General features: G+C 39.9%; 1 protein-coding gene across 2 annotated transcripts in view; it reads right to left on the bottom strand.

Moving 5' to 3' along the window:
• CD2AP (CD2 associated protein) overlaps positions 1 to 14,235 on the bottom strand; it is a 76,650-nt gene that overhangs the window by 40,371 nt on the left and 22,044 nt on the right. The window lies entirely within an intron of this gene.

Here is a 14,235-nt window from a genome sequence, read left to right as displayed (position 1 = left end):
TGAGCTTCAAGACAAAAAAGCCCATACACTGATAAAATGCCAAAAATATGAGAAACATATTCCCCAGGACTGTCTGTCTGGTGCTTTTTGGACTATTACAGCCCAGCTTTCTTACTTGTAGCTGTCCAGCTGGAAAACTCAGCAGGTCTGAACACCCACTGATGCTTTCAAACATACTATGAACCTCAAGTTAAACGGACCAAAGCATCTTTCAATTTCTCAAAAGAACAGAGCAAGACTAGAGACAGCAGGATTTTTCCTCCCACTCATCTACATTACATAAAAAAGGCTTTTTAGAAAACAGTCGAGAGTAGTTCCTGCTGTTACTCTCCTTCCTCCACAGTGACTTCTGCCCTGGAGATCTTAGCTCTGCTGAGATCCATGCCATCTTCCAAGTTCAAAAAAATCCAAAACAAACTAAAAACTAACTCCTCTTGAATAGCACAGTATCCTGCCTACCTCCCATTTGAGTAGACATTTAACATTTCAAAGATTTTGTCATTCTCAGGCCCATTACTTAGAAGTCTGATAAAACCATAAGCAATTAAATTTGGCTACAGCTGAAAAGTTTGTCATCTCCAAAACGCCTTTCTAGCTGCCTTGCTGACAAGGCCATTCTGCTCATCTTAAAAACATACTGGTACTTGAAAATCTGCCTAGAGTGCTTCTGCCTGCCCCTGGATCTTTAATTTTTTTTTTACTTTTCGCTATGCAATTTATACAGGCTCTGAAATCTCCAAGCTGCACCAGGAACTAGTACTTCCCCAGGTTTCTCAATTTTAACACTTTCCAGTGAGGAGTCAGCTCCAGGCTCCTTCCCGAGGTCAGCACTTTGCAAAAGACTTCAGAAGCAGCTGTTTCAATTGCTTTGTAAAAAGCACAGAGATGCAAAAAAGAAGTGGGCAAGCTGGGCAAGCTCCACACAGGCAGTTCGGTCAAAACATTACTTTTTTTTTTTAATTTATTTATTAGATGAAAAAAGAACAAAAACCAACACACACACCACTCCAAATGCTAGAAAATATTATGAGATAAGCACCACCTTATCAGTAATTTGAATTAAACAGACAATATGCTTTTAAGTCCAGCATCAAAGGCAGGAAAATAATGGATAGGTTATAAATAAAAGGAAATTATTTCAGACAAAAGCAGTGCCAACTACAAAAGACCAAAGACCCAAAACCAAAAAGAGGAATGCTTAAGCAACTTTCTTGCCAGGCTTGAGTGTCCACCTGAAGTAGTGACAGGTAGAAAATACTGTGGGTCTAACACAAGAGAATGGCAAATTTTAGCAGGAAGTACAGTGTAATTATATAAAAAAATAGGATCAAAAATAATTCTGTGTATAGTCATTACACACAGAAAATCTTGTTGCCTGATTCAAAGGGTGAAGATTTACTGATGAAGAATTTCCTCAGCAGACATCAAAAACAATCAGACAGTGGGAGAGCCCGGCAACACCAGGTACTCTCTGTACCTTCCTACCACAGCCAGGATAGGAAAGCTGGGAACACTTCAATACACAATTAAGAGAAATCAGCCTAATCCAAGACACACAAAGCAAAGAGGATGTAAGGAGAAGTTCAAGGTGACTGTGATAAAAACAGGAGCAGAGACTGCAAATGTACCAGATTTACAAGGAGCAGACATGGGTATGGCACTGGTACCAGCCAGGTTTGAATCAGAGTCGACTGTGACGTTTTACTTTGTGTATCAGAAAACAGCACTGGAGCATCACATGGAGCTGTTTGCAGCAAGGAGAGAAGAAACAACCACACAAGAGAGTTCTGCCACAGCAGCCAGGCATAAATCTAGTTTTGACAAAGAACTACAGAAGGTGTCAGTAACCAATGCCTAAATGGGCCAGGAACTGTTTTTTCATATTTAACCCTCTACCCTTTGTAACATTCTTGTAAAGCAAGAACATTTTTTTGTTCTCATTGTTAGAGAAGAACTGCAACATTAATTATCCTTCCTTGGGGCATAATAAACCATATTAAAATTAAACCAAACTGAAACAAATTCAGGAATCCCTGGTCTCCACACCTGCATGTGGTCGACTACACCACAACCCTGTAGTTCACATCAGTCTTCTAACAGCAGGGGAAGTGCTCCGAGATTCATTTTCAAAAGCACACATCAGGATCCTCTGACATACACACCCATCACCCCTGCCAGCATCTTCATCCTGGGTATCATTCTTATGACTCCTTTCACAAAGGAAGTAATTTCTACAAAAAGATCTCTCGAAACTGACAGTTATTGATGCAAACATTAATTCATGCCCTATTAATAACATTTAATATGAGTTTGCAATTCTTACATCTCTTCCAAACAGCTTGCTTGAACTTCAGTGTTGGAAAATGACACTGCCTACAGGTCCCACAATACCCAACCTGAACATGTCCAAGACTCCTGTCCATGGGTTTCACAAGGCAGTTTTCTTGCTTTGTTTTTGGTGGGGTTTTAAGTCAGCCTTGTTTACACAAATTATCAGAGAGTCTGTGTTGTGATAATACCAACAAAAAGCTCCAGGATGCTTCATCTTGTTCTGAGGTGCGGCCAATGCCAGCAAAACCAAAATGGAAATATGACATTAACTGCAGCTGGAAATTTTAATATTTTAATTCTGCCAGTTCATTGCAGTTCAAGGCTTGTCAGTGTTTCCATGAGCAGCGCAGATTTTATGCATTTATGACTTGGCAGTACAAGGTCAATACAGACTGTCTCTTGGCATGAAACACACTCCACTGGGAAGCAACCACCCACTTGCTCTGTTGTGAACTACAGCAGTAGTCATAAAGGTTTGAAGTTTTCATAATCTTCACTAAATATGTATTTCACAACACTTAAAACTCACTGCAGCCTGATAGGCAAAAAACAAGTATATAAATTTAACTAGCCAAACAAAAAAAAGTGCTTTTTGCTTTAATTGCATCTGTCACGGTTTAATAATCCCTCAAAAAAATGTGTATGTTTACAAATAAAAATCTCAAAATCTTCTAAGTGCAGCAATATGTGATGCAAGAACTATTCTTTATATGCATGCAGAAATGCAACACATGTAAATGCATGCACAGCCTCTCGATGCGGTTAAAACAAGCGGGCACTCCTGACCTACTTCCGAGGCGAGCAGGAGCAGCCTCCCCTCCAGCACTGCCCGCCCACCACGGCTCCAGCGGGGACAGCTGGATCCTCCCCGCTTCCCTCGCCAGAAGCCAAGAGCTCTCAAATCAGGCAGGCAGTGGAGATGCAGAAAGCAGGTCAGAGCGTCTGAAAGGCCAAGACTTAAAAATACAAAGTCTATTCCTGAATTATAGGGCACAGAGAAGTTCATTATCCAGCAAATCTAAATCCTTAGCTAGATTCTTCAAGCATAAATATTAAAGCATCAGCTGCCATCTCCTCCTATTATACAAGGAACAATCATCTTTAGACTTCTTATATTAATTCCACTGTAACATTACTTTGTGCAAAAATGATGTGCATTACTCTTAGTGGCTGAGTACATTTTAAAGGAAGATCTCAAGCAGCAGATAATGGTCTCAGTCTCTAAAGGGGCTGAGATAAAGAATACACAAATGTATGTCTGAGCCTACACATACAATTATCTCATCTCTTTTCTTCTCCATCAGAATAGCAATGAAGAACCCATGGACTGACAAATTAAGCCCATGACTCACATTTTACTGAGTAGAAAATAAGTAACTCAGAATTGAACCTGTCATTTTAGGGGAGAGGGAGGGATTGGAAGCAGGCAATAATTCTGTTTATACAAGTTCACAGCCTGCAAAATCCCATTCCTGAAAAAGCCACATAGAAATGTGACTGTACATAAATATATATCACAATCTGTACAGCTGCCTAGAGAGGAGAGATTGTCATCTGTAACCTGTTCAAGAGCAATGAAACCTCAGTTCCTGGAGCACAAAAATCTTCACATAACTAATTATTTAGGCACCACATTTCCAGTTTTAGTAACGGCAACAGACAAGCAGGCACAGGGCAGCCTTAAGAGCTCCAGTCACTTAAACCTTAGATATCCCACATCCTTTCATTTTGCCTGTGTCTCTTCCTTGAGTAGAAAACATGACTTCTCATCCTCAATGTCGGTGCCCAGAGGCAAAATATTTAATAAAGGCAACAAAAGAAAGATGAGTAATGTGCAGCTATTCCTACCTGTCTCATTACTTTACCTGAGCTAAAGGGAAACATAAGAAAATCCATGGACCAAAATAGCTGAGAAGCTGCTGAGCTCCTTCCCTGGAGCATTCAGGAGATCAGAACAGGTTCCAGCTCCCAGGAGAAGAGCTCGGCTGGGAGAGGTGAGAAGCTGCCCCTGACCTTCCAGAGAATTAAACATTATTCTTGAAAATAGAAACAAATCACCTAAAGATGAAAACAGCTACCATCTGAACAACAGACAAGATGGATAGCCTTTTTTTTTTGCAGGACAACTTACCTCCTGGAGAGTGTAACAGGTGTCATGGATTTATTTTTGGGGGCTTAATTTATGGTTGAAGTAGGGAATATTTAACAGTGAATCATTGGGTTTAAGTGCTGACCCTCCATCACGCTGAACCAACAGAGGCAGCATCACTCCCTGCCTTTGTCTCTTCACAGTCTGACTTGTTGCTTTCTATTAAACCACACCCACATCACATAACACAGTTTAACAAATTACCAATATTTTTACATGTGTTATAATCTATGCTAAATATAGATCTTTTAATCACACTGTCTCCTTGTGTGGGAGGAAAACAATTATCAATCAGGCAAGCCATCACTTCTTTCTCACAATATGCAACATGTGGAGTAAGTGGGATCTCCAGGAAGCATAAAAAATTAACTGAATTGCTGCAGGTTTACAGAGTAAAACCTGAGTCATCGAATAATTGTGATACTTGAAGGTCAAGAGCAGAGAAAAAGCTGAACTTTCTACATAAAGAACACTCTATAGAGGTAATGTAGAAGTAGGCTCAAAGTTTCAGATTTTGATACAGATTATAAAAATACATGCATATAGTTTTTATATATACAAATAATTCAATTTTTTCATGGAGAATTGTATATGTAAAAACTTTGCACCAAGCAAGTGTCAAAACAGAATCTGACATGAAGTCTTGTTAATATTGGCAAAATACAAAAGAGACCTCAAACAAAACCTGAAAGCCCAGATGCAGGAAAGCTCAGCAGTCAGCTCACCAGGTCTACCAACAGCAGAGCAAGGAATCCTAAATTAACAGGAGTAACTAGAGGAAGCACAGATCTTTACATCAATGTTTCCCAACCATTTAATTAAGAAAAGAGTTCATTTTAAAATACTTCTGAAAAGAATACCTTAAGAATATTTTACCGTGTTGTCATGTTCATAGCCAGATAAAAGTGTTTTAAAATGCTGATTGCATTTATTCTCTATTATATTTGCTAATACATATATATGAAAATTTAATTCTATTTCTTGCAATTGTTTTATACAATAACAGTTAATGTCCTGTCAACCATCAGCCACAAAATAGTGCTTCAGATCAATGAAAGCAAGAATCACATGTGGCAGAAGGCAAGACAGAGCTCCAGCACGTTTTATCCGCTTCCCCCCCACGGGAAGGGAGGAAGACATTTCTTTCCCTTCTCCCAGTTAACTGCCTCTCCTGCTGGTCCAGAGAAATGTGGGATCCAGTAACCACTACAGGTTCACTTTGATGCTCAACTCAGAACATTCCCTGTTCCTCCTCACCATCACCTGTCTTTCTGCCTCCACTCTGTTGCACCCAGCTTTCTTCTTCCCTGCATCCTTTTTCCAAGGCATCATCTCTTTGCATTCCCTATAAAACCTTCAGCATTTCATTCGTGGCCACAAGTTAAAACACCGACACATCCACATCCCTCCACAAGTCTTGCCCAGGGCACAAAATTAAATGCTTAAGAGATTGTCAAATAAGGGCTAAAAATATAAATCTGTAGTCTCAGTGGATATTAGAAAAGGTTTAAAGATTAGGCATTACCAGAGATTCCTACATTAACTAACAGTTTTAACTGAAAATGCATCTTGCTTTCTACTCCTGTTTTGAAAGCATCTATGTAATATGCTTATCACCATCAGTTTCTAAGAATTCAAAAGCTTATTCCAAGTCCAGAGCTAATGAATTCACATACATACACCAAAATATATTTTTACAAAGTGAAGAGCATTAAAAAAGCTTGTTAAACCTAGAAAATACTTACCACAATAAACTTTCAGATCAGCTCATAATATTGAATAAAGCCAGTGTTCAAGGAACACATACATTTGAAATTCAATACTGAAAGCACTACAGTAGAGAACACCTAATTTCCCCCTCCAAAAAGATGAGCCGCCAAACAAAAAATTCACGATTGGTGCAAATATTAAGAGATGACAGGACAGAGATGAGCTACCCTTGTGCAGGTTTAAGCTTCAAGTTCATACTTAGATTACTTCGTTCCACCTCATAAAAAGCAAAAGAACCGATTTATCATTAACTGTGTTCGGTGTATACACACATTGATTTATGAGACATATGGCAAAGGACTACAATTACATGGCTGGAATGTGCAGCCAGAGCCTCCTGGGATGTAACAAACATTACAGCAAACAGTACCTGGATAACTGACTTCTTTGGTCTTATTACATATGCTAATTCCAGAGTGCATATTTATAGCTGCATTTTAAGACTTCTGTACACAGGGAAAGTCTAAACTTAAAAGTCATGTTCCTGCACAAGCCCACTCAGTCTCTGCTGCCTGAGCAATACTTTGTGCAGTTTACTCAGTGATGGTTGCAAACACCTCCTGATGAAGCACACCCTGTTTGCAGCCTCCAGGCAGGGAATGGTTGCCTTGCTCCTCTGCTTGGAGAGAAAGCTATAAAATTACACGTGAACGAAGTGTAACAACTAAATAAGGATGGACAAAGGAGCAGACTGCTTCACGTGATTACATGAATAAGGACACGTATAAACCTGCTGCTCATTCCACACAAACCATCATGCTCAATCAGAGCAGCTCTGGGAGTATCCAGGAGTGTGCCGTTACCACAGAGCAACATCACAAGCTGATATGGCATTTAGGAAAGCAAGAGGCACAGGTACAAGCAACAAACCTGGATAACTCAAATCAGAGGGAATGATTAGCATATTAAGCAGTATTCACAGAGGTCATTAATCACACTTTATCCTTCTGTCCTTCAGAACAGCACCTTAAGTTCCCTAAAGTTCCATATCAGTGCTGCCACTGAGCCAAAACTTAGAAGCTTTTTCCATTTCTCTCATGCTCTTCACAACACAGTATCAACATATATATATTCCATATTTGAAAAGATACTAAATATTACAAGAATCACCAGTGTTTTCCCTATTCTGCGTTCACATTCAGCCACTGAAGACTTCACAACACCACAGATTTTTATTCTTAAATATTCATACATAAAACAATAGTTTGTGAATGCAAAGTGAAATCTTCTTCTCAGGTGATTTTTTTCAACATCTTGAAGCACATGTCATCTTCGACAAGGAAAGGGGCACATAATTTCAACAAATTTCCTGCAGTTAAATAGCTCACTTTTGAGGAAAGCATTTGTGACACTTCAGATCTAGCAGACCATCAAGATAAATATTTCAAATAGTCAACTTTTTGCATGCTTTTTCTTACTAAACAAGACACTTATACTACCTTGGAATATGAAATAATTCACACATCCCTAACCAACACCAACAAAGGAAATTCCTGTGTGGATGTGGTGACAGCTGAAAAGACAACCTGACACACAGGTGCCCACAAATGGCTCTGTGGGCAGAGCTGGGTCAGCAACAGCAGCTCTACCGTGCTAAATCAAACACACCTCCAGACTTCCCCTCTTCATGACAGAGACAGTCACATCACAAAGGGACTTCACAGGGCTGGGACCCAACTGGTCTGAACCCAGGCAGTCAATTCAGTGATTCAACTGGAAAATCACAGGAGTGGGAATAAATCATGGTGAGCTCTGAAAGAGAGCGAAAATGCTGACATATCTGTGCCACTCGTTATATCTGTCAATGTTTTCAGCTGATTTAATTTTCTTTACTGTTGTTTTTAGAAACAATAGTTTCCACATCCTAAGCAAGGCTCACCCAAGCCAATTACCAACATTCCAGTTGGAAAAAAAAACTGTTTCCTTGTTTATTCCAGCCAAAACAGTTGGATAGCAGAGACTTGTCTCTCACCCCACAAGCACAGGAATCATTATCACCATTCTCACAAATCCCAGGCATGTGCCAATGGATGGGATTAACAGGTGCAGCTCAGGCAAACCCACAAGGTACCCCCTGAAATGACACTCTCCTCCAGTGGCCCTATTTCCCCTAAAAGCCTGAAGAAAAATCAGCAGGAACAATGGGTTGACATCATATGTACTGGCAACAGGTGTTAAAGCACCAGCCTGGGTGCTCAGCTTCACTCCTTGCCTGAAGACAAAGAGCCCAGCAATTCTCTCATATACTCAGCACTGAAACTGAAATTACTTAATATGGCTTTCAATCTTGCATGTAATCTTTGTTTCTGAGAAACAAGAACTGCCAGCTCTGAAGCAAACATCACCTTCTTACCAGCAGGGCTCCCTGCTCTGCATGGGAAGCACTGCTGCTCTGAGCACTCTGTCACCTCCCTGCACAACCCACTGCTAGTGGTGACAGTTTCTTCAAAACAATAATAAAGCAAAGAAAAAGGCTGTATAAACTGAAATTGTAATTTGACCAACAGGATTGATAAATTGCTGTGTATCTTGCTTTCTCCAAGCCTTACTTGGATGCAAAGATTTTGGACAGAATACTTTAAGAAGCAGATGCCAACATTTTGGAAATAGATATTTTATTCTAGTCCTTAAATACATCCTATTTATTTCAAACTAAATATGGCTTAACCTATACCCATTGCTGAAGAAGTTTATTTATTCATCTGCTTTTTTAACTGATGTTACTACACTCTTTAATCATGCCCAGATTAGAACTAACCTAGAAGAGTCTGTCTTGTCTGTGATCCCTCCCAGCTCCATGAGTCCTGTTTAAAGTTCTGGGTGAGATCAATTTTTAAAAAGGAATTAAGGAAGATGCTATGCTTGAAAGAGCTTTCAGACAAAACTCTCACTGGCTCAGAGGACACTTGTGTTTAACAGCATCCCAACAGTGGTAATACAGGACAGAGGCAGCAAACACAGGCTTAAGAAGGTAGATCAGCTGTGCTACTCTAAAGTGTTCATCTAGGGGTGATGAAAAGGGAAGAAAAGAGGCTTGGGCTGTGTTTTGTTTCCACAAACACACAGACCAGGAAGTTGAATATAAAGAATCAACTAAAAACAAATCATCCTTTTAGAAAGGAACTCTTTCTGCAAGCAAATTGGCTGTCTGCAATCTCCAAGCATCTCCCTATACTACAGAAGGGGACATGAGCTAAACCAACCCCAAGTAATTTTATTACACAAACAATTCTAAGACCAAGAATTTACATCATATACTAAGTAAACTCTCAAAATCATATTGCAAGCATTATTTTTAAATTCATGCTGTCTCCAATCACTACCCCGAACACAAAGTCTGTTTACAACATTTGATGTTAAGAACATATGGAAAATAAAACAAGCTTACCACTTCCAAGGACATATTTGCTCGAACACGCCCAGTGTTACAGATTTTTTTTTATTTAGGGGGAGGAAGAAAAATGTCACAGTGAGCAAAGTTCACGTGTTAACCTGGAGAGGATCCAGGCTCGGTGCTAGAGCAGCAGCAGCTGCTCACACCTGTGCAGGCAGGAGGCTGCCCCTGCACCAGCTCCAAGGCTGAGGGGCTGCATGGCCCAAACTCGCTCAGAGCAGTGCCCTGCTCGCTCACCAGAACGTCCCCAGAGCCTGCTGGCAAACTTCTCTGCCTTAACTGACGAGAGCTACTGATTAATCTATGCACTGCTCCTCCCTCATCTGAGTTACTGCCATGAGCTTATGATCAAACTGGTTTTACTACCATGTAAAGCCTATTACTCACAATACAACTATTTACAAAACTAAGATAGCAATAAATGAAATAAAACAAGGAACTTCAGTTCTTAAAAAAAACTTCTCAGCTACGTAGCGACAAAAACCTTAAGAAAATAAGCAGAAGGATGAATACGAAATCATCACTTTCAGTTATCAACACAACAGGTGTCTGGAGAGTGAATAGAACTACTCAAAACAAATAAATCAACAAAAACGAATCTTAGTCCATCTTGTCAAAGTAAATACAAAAAAGGAGTTAAGACTCATTGGGCCAGAGAAAAGAGGGAGGTCTGGGGAATTTCCTGAAGGAGAGGAGGCATGGACTCAATCTTTACTTTCAGAGAACTGAAAGTAAAGTCTATATAAAGTCTAGAAGCAAACAGGTAAAACCCAACCCAAAATCAAAAAGTCTTCCACATTCCACACACATTAATATCTCAAAAACCCTCACACATTCCATCTAACGGCATTACTACATTTCTCTAAATCACAAATGTGTGCACATTTTTCACCGTGATGGATTTTAGAAAGGAAAAGCTGCTCTCAAAGAAAACAATAAAAGTCTGCTAGGTTCCATTGCTAAATCCTTTCAGGAATTTATCAAGTTGTTTATTTTAAATTGCCCATACAGGAAGAAGCAGATAAATGGAAGTTACAATGTCAGAAACAAGAACTCTATTTCAACCCCACTCAAAGAGGATATGCACACAGTTTAACCAGGAATTTCAGACTAGGTTTTGTTAATAACACTGGAGACGTGTGCACTCCAAAACCCAGCTCTGCAATACAGGCAGAATATCTTTAAGAAGCTGCAGCACTGAAAAGTGAATTCAAGGAAATGAGCTTCATAAGTAGGCAGTGTAATTTTTTGCTTGCACTTTTTTTTTTAACCTGCTTGTATTCAACTGTACATTTACCACCATCTCCTCATTTTAGGACTGCTTTGGACATCCCCCAAACAGAGTTCACAGCAAACTTTTACAACACCTCCCACTCCCCACCCCACACGGTGGCACTGAACAGTAGTATCTGAGGAGGTTTCAGAAACTTTATGAGGTTCCCTTTAACTGAGACTACCAGTTCTCTTTCTTTTAAAGCAAAATGATGCAAGTCAGCACCAAGAGCTGCACCTTTTGAGACAGAGCATCTCAGACTGCTCATTAACCCAGCAAGTGATGGGCTCACAGAAAACATCCTGGTCTCAGCTGGCACCAGGAACCAGACATCACCAAGCTCATTCTCCAGGATCTCCTTATCAATATGGAAAAGGCTTGGGTAGAAACCATTAAAACCCAACCAAAAAGTTACCAAATGATGTTATAAGGTGCCAAGCATCAGCATTACATTAGTATCCATAGTATCCACAAGAAGCTTCCATCAATTCCCTTCTCCACAGGAGTGCTTCAAAGTCACATAGTGCTTAGTACACCCACACTGTACAACAAATTAACCCAATTAAAAATACAGTCTCAGCTTCCTCTGCTGTACTTCTGACAGCAAAGATCCAACTGCTAACACTGCATGAAACAAGCCTACCACCACGATTTAAAATTATTTTGCATATTTAGGAGACTTGAGAAATAAAAGGAAGACATAATAAAAAATCTATTTCCTGCTTTAACAACCCAAAATGAAGCTGACAGCACTTAGTCATATTTCAGACAGAAAAGATGCATTTGTCAAAGCACTAGAAGTGACATAAAATGGCAGTAAATCCTATGTATGGGCAGAGCCCAGAAGGAGGGAACAGAAGGGGACTGATCTGCTTTAGCAGTGAGGATACAGTCTGAATCTGGGGCATCCAACATATTCAGGCAGCATGCAGCAATAATCCTCCGGTCCACATTTTGCTTGTCCCTCTAACAGGTAAAAAGCAGCTTTGCACTGCCCAGCAGCCAAGGACAGTTTGCACCTGGCACCAAGGCAAAAAGCTCTTTTCCTGCCCTCACACAGGATGAAGAAGAGACAAACTAACAAAATTAGCCAAAACCAACTAGCTTGAATTAGAAACTTCCTCCCAATTCTCAGCCAGTTGATGAAAATCAAAGGCTTTTATTTATTAAAAAAAAAAAAATATCTTCTCTAATAGCATCTAACATTTTAAAAAGAAAACACGTTTGTCTTTATCCAGTTTAATCTGTCATATTTATTATATTTTTAAATTTTACACATGAAGGCAAATCTAGTGGATAATACTTGCACTTTCAGCTTCAAATTTTAATCTTTTCCAGATCAGCACAAATTAAAATTTACCATCCATGGAGAGGCTATATCCTGGCCACAGTTCAATTCATAACAAACCAGTGTGTGTATATATATATATATGTTACCAATAAGCCACAAATTTAACCACATAATGCATTTAGGCCAGATCCTCATTTAATGCATGAAATTACACTCATAACAGGAGAGTAAGATGATCCTTTCAGGAAGTGATAAATATTTAAGTAGAGCCCCAGAATTTTATAACCAAACATGTAAAACTTGGTGCAACCCTTAGTACTGCCCACAGCAATTTGTGCTCTCTGGTCACATTTCTGTCCTCTTTCAGACTCTTGTGCTCTTTCCCTTTCATGTGGGTCATGAGAAGTCAGCAATACTCATTTCTTGTCAGCATCCTCGCTGTTCTTACCACTCCCAATGGTGGTGGCTGCTCTCAGGAGCAAACAAAGAAATCCATCTCTCCAGGGACTTTCCTCATTCACAGGGCCAAAGTCCAGCCCTGCTTGAGCTCATTTCCCCCCCCCTCCAGCAGGCCACCCACACCTTGCAGGTGTTAACAGCACACCAGGCCAAGAAGGGGCATTTGAGTTTAGCTGCTGAGGCTTGGTACTTGCAGCAGTCTGGTCATAGAAATATCCCATAGATCCTGCAGCATGATCCAACAACCCACCTCAGCAGCAAATGAGCATGGTTTGAGAGGAGGCACAACAAACAAACAACAACAACACACCACCAAAACACTTTCCTGCAACAGCTTTCCCAGAAATAGTCTCTCAAGCTATCACTATCTGTAAATTAACTTTTACAAAGAAACTATAATTAAATTAACCATGAAGAAAACACACCATTTTCACGTCCATAACAATTAATGCTTTCCCATGATCTCACCACTGCACAACAGCCTTCCAGCCTAAACATACCATCTTGAAGAAAAGTTCCCAAGATCAGCCTCATAACTGCACTCAGCTCCAGCACCAAAAAGGCAAGTTAACCCCTGTTGTCATGAAACAAAAGTGATCATTTTCTTCTACACAACTTCCCTTCTGCTTCTCCAAACCCTACACCTTCTAGAAAACTGACTGTCCTCTGTAATTCAGGACATCCGACCATGCCATGCACATATGAACAGCTGGAAAGTTAAAAATACCTGCAGCTGAGATATCAGGATGGAAATAATTTTAAACAAAATTTATAAAAGCCACAGCTGCAGAAGGGCAAGAAAAGACCCAACAAGTACGGTAATTAACACAGAAACATGTCACATCTGACCCAGGACAAGTTGCTGACAAACAGAGCAGCAAAGAGCCAAGGCTGATGCTTTCTCCCTACACATCACTTGAGAGTTAATTAAGAACATCAGCACAGTGATCATCAAACACCAATTGAGGTCAAATTACTATTTATACAGGACTCAAAACCCAAAAATTACTTTGAACTAAACTACCAACAACTTGAAAATGTTAGACAAGTGAAAAGCATTTGTACAAACTTTCCCTTGGTAGGAGACCCTCTCTGAGAACAACTGGATTGTTCCCATCAGTTTTAAAAGGAAAATCTTAAAACCCCTCACAGTAAATCAGAAAATAATAATTTCACTTTTTCAATTTTTCAGAAAAATTGTCAAATTTAAAGTAAGTGTAAAGAAGTGCTTATAGCACTGGACCAATATCCCCTTAGGTTTTTGCAACATGAAAGTATCACAGCAAGATACAATGGACAATTCTGGTTTGAAAGGAATTCATTTCACTTCAAAAGGGGCAGGAATACCTACATTCACTTGGACTATATGGAATTGTTACACCAAGGAGTTTGCAGGGTCACAAAAAAAGGTAGTGCCAGCAGCAGAGTCCAGGGTAAAACAGAATTGCCCCTTCAAATAAAGCAGCTTGAACAAGGCTGAAGAATCCACATCAGCACAGCCTGAGGATGCAGTTTTTCATTATAGATGACCTGTGACCCCGCTTTGCTAACTCTCTCATGGCTGGTTG

The sequence above is a fragment of the Agelaius tricolor genome, unplaced genomic scaffold (genome assembly GCF_023055355.1).
Source record: "Agelaius tricolor isolate 1412-34295 unplaced genomic scaffold, bAgeTri1.0.p SCAF_1, whole genome shotgun sequence".
NCBI lineage: Eukaryota > Metazoa > Chordata > Aves > Passeriformes > Icteridae > Agelaius > Agelaius tricolor.
Note: the sequence above shows the minus strand (reverse complement) of the source record. Positions and strands in the feature narration are given on the sequence as shown.